The sequence below is a fragment of the Dipodomys merriami genome, unplaced genomic scaffold (assembly GCF_024711535.1).
Source record: "Dipodomys merriami isolate MVZ:Mamm:240054 unplaced genomic scaffold, mDipMer1.0.p SCAF_510, whole genome shotgun sequence".
In the NCBI taxonomy this organism is placed as follows: Eukaryota; Metazoa; Chordata; class Mammalia; order Rodentia; family Heteromyidae; genus Dipodomys; species Dipodomys merriami.
This window is the reverse complement of record NW_027206081.1, coordinates 764,650-768,131: the sequence shown is the minus strand read 5'-3', so window position 1 is coordinate 768,131 and position 3,482 is coordinate 764,650. Positions and strand designations below refer to the sequence as shown.

General features: G+C 32.8%; 1 pseudogene; it reads left to right on the top strand.

Moving 5' to 3' along the window:
- The first annotated feature begins 2,733 nt into the window (after positions 1-2,733).
- Positions 2,734-2,830, top strand: LOC138810934 (U6 spliceosomal RNA; annotated as a pseudogene).
- Positions 2,831-3,482: the final 652 nt, after the last annotated feature.

Sequence of the window (3,482 nt, the reverse complement as noted above, 5' to 3'; positions counted from 1 at the left end):
ATATTTTATACTACCTATAAGTTTTCAAAAAAGAAGAAAACTAAAATTTATTCTTATAGAGGAATATGATTGAAATAGAAGACAGATTTTATTTTTGGCATATCTCTGATGAGTACCCATATTCAAGACATAAAGTCATATTTCTTACTATGTTAGAGAGTTAGCGTAAGCATAAAATAATATTTCTTAATATTTTAGACAGATAGGGAAAACATAAAATAACATATGATAAGGCAACTATTTGTGACTTTTTAAAATGTACCTTATTAAATGATGAAATTTACTTTATTAGCTAAAGTTTGGGTTGGAAATTTGGGAGGCTGATCTATTTAATGCATTTCTGGAAGGCTCCTACTGAACAACACAAGTTGTGTGTGGTTCTATTTCTATACTTTAATGAATGGTTGAACGAGTTTGGCATTAGTGCTGGGTAAATAATTCAACTCTATTGTAACTTGTTCCCTACACTTGAAAAACTTGTAATGTCACTAAGTATCAACTACTTGTCAAATGTTATTTTGGCTAATGTGATTTTAAAAAGTTTATTTGAAAAGGAATACACTTTCATGAGATTAAATGTAGATTAGCATTGGTTTGAGAGTGACATTTTCATTCAGCAGAACCATGTTGTACTGAAGGCCCAGTGTTTTGAAGCACTAAGGATTTCTCAATGTTTTTCTGAATTACATTTGACCTCTAAGCCAAGTTTTCCGGGCCTTGGTAGACCAATTATGGATCTATCCTTTCAGGAACTATTTTTTGGCCCACTTATACTGGACTAAAATCTTTCATTAATCATAGGGGAGGGGAATAAAAAATAATTTTATGGCACTTTGTGAACTTGTTCACTCATATGGGCTGTTCATCTGTAAGATGAATGTTTGAATTATAGTACTTTCTCTCACATTTTGTGAGCTCATCCTTCATTTTAAGTTGCTTTCCATTTCGTAATTACTTACTACTAATTCTTGCATCTCAAGGAATTGGGGCCCTGAAATATAAGAAATGAGAAATTGAGATGGTTCTTCAATTACTTTGTGTTGGCATGTTGCATGGTCCTTGGTGAGAAGTCTTGCCCCTGTTATGTGATGATAGAGGTAACTGGGAACTGGGATCCTGTGACACATGGGACCTGCAGAAGAATAATATTTTTAGACATCTTATCAGCAAATTTGGGCATAATCAGTTGGAATGCTTCAGAAATATAGAGAAAAACAGTTTGGGACCAGTTAGTTAAAACAATAAACAGAGCATCAGAGTAAAATACCTTATAGATTAGACGAAAACAACATTTTTTGCCATGTGAATTCAGAAGACCAAGAACAGTTACAATGTATCACAAGTTTATACCAAAGACATTGCATTGATACTTTTTATATTCTAATATATATTTTAAACCTAATTACGTATATTCAAATTCTATTTACTGAATAAATAAATATCAATTTATTTGTCAAATTACCATTTAATTTTAGTAAGTTTCACTGTGTGAAATACAAAATCAGCACATATAAATATAAAATATATAACTATATATAATATAATAAAAAGTCACATGTTTTGCATTGTTCAGTTGTGGTTACTGCATCAAAGGAAACTCTGTTTTAAAGTATTATTCAATTATCTCTACATAAGTGTTTGATAGAGTTAGACCTAAAGCTTTACCATTTGTAGATTTACAGCCTGGAGGCAAGAGGAAACACTGTGATTAAAACATTACCAATTTAAGGCCTAATAATGAGGAGAAACATATGGACTTCTCCTGCGACTATGAGAATAATTAGTGATAGAAAGGGAGTAGTGTAAGTTCCTGCCTGGTTGGATGGTAGACGGGCCAGGACATTAAGTTATCATGCATATCAACAATTTTTTCACCTTCTTGGCTTTAGGTACTTTTGAAATGGTAGGTATAATAACCAATTGTATTTTGATAAAATACCTTCTAGTCTGAACAGTTCTATCTGAACTGTTCATCTCTCTACGATCCCTTAAAACTATGATTATTTTTGGGGCTGGGAAGGTGGCTCAGTGGTAGAACGCTTGCCTTGCACGCCTGAGGCCCTGGGTTCTATTCTTCAGCACCACATAAGCAAAAAGAAAAAAGCCGGAAGTGGTACTGGGGCTCAAGTGGTAGAGCGCTAGCCTTGAGCTGAAGAGCTGAGGGACAGCGCCCAGGCCCAGAGTTCAGGCCCCACGACTGGACCCAAAAAAAAACAAAAACAAAAACAAAACTATGATTAGTTTTGTTCATCTACGACAATCTATGCTGTCAGACTAACATAGTCTGGTTAGTCTGTTCCTACATGGAAGAAGGGTCAAGGTTAGGTAGTCATTTGTGCCAGTTAGACCTCATTTGTGATAATGTCAGCTGCAGAAGTTTAGAAGTAGCTCTTAAGCAAGGCTTACTTTGAATCCATTAGCACCACAAAGCTAATTCAGTTGGATAAATAAGTACTTGAAAAAGCCAGCACTTTTGGATGTAGCTATAAATAATTGAAAGTACTATCAAAATCCAAGTGAAAAATATTTAAAATAGTCATCGACAAAAAAATTTTCAAATGTGATCAATCGACTGAACAATATAATTTTTTCCCACTATTCACAGAATTTTAGGGAAATAAGATCAATAGCATTGTTAGGAACAATAAGGTTTCCTTGTTATAAGTAGGCACTCATAGATATAAGCCTGTGTAAAGATTGCATCATTAACTACTTAAATTTAGAGGATACGACATGCTTCAGCAGTATGTATACACAAATTACAATACAGAGGTTAACATAGCACTTGCACAAGGATGATATGAAAGTTTGTGAAGTATTCCATATTTTTCTTTCTTCAGATGCAAGAAATGAAAAACAGTTATTAAAATGTGGATTACAAAATTACAAGTGTAAAAATACATGTAATTCATATAATTAAATTTAGTTTGACATCAGTGTATTAAATCTTCACCTTAGAAAGAAAGGCGTTTACATAGCATAAACTTTACAAAACTTTTGAAATTAGACAACATTGTCATTTTATCCCAGAGAAAATAATATTAGGACCTAGGGAAAAAAGGAATCTCAAGCTGTTTCTATATGGAATGCAAAATGAAAGGACACATTATTGAACCTATATATTTTAAATAATGTAAAATTCAAGTATATCTAGGAGAGAATAAAATAAATTATGAACATTATACAAACATAGAATATAGGATATTTTAATATATACTTTTTCAGAAAAGCACCAGAAATACTTTAGTTTCTGTACTACTCATTTCAACAGATAAACTAAAATTATTTCTGATTAAAAAATCACAAACACTGCAGGAATCATACATGTATACAAAAACGCTTCTATAAAATTTGCCATCCAATACAGGCAATTCAGTTGGAAGTATTCCGCTGAATCCATGAATTTTTCCAGTAAGATATTTGTGTTGCCAGGAGCTGGTGGCTCACACCTGTAATCCTAGCTACTCAGTAGGCTGAGATCT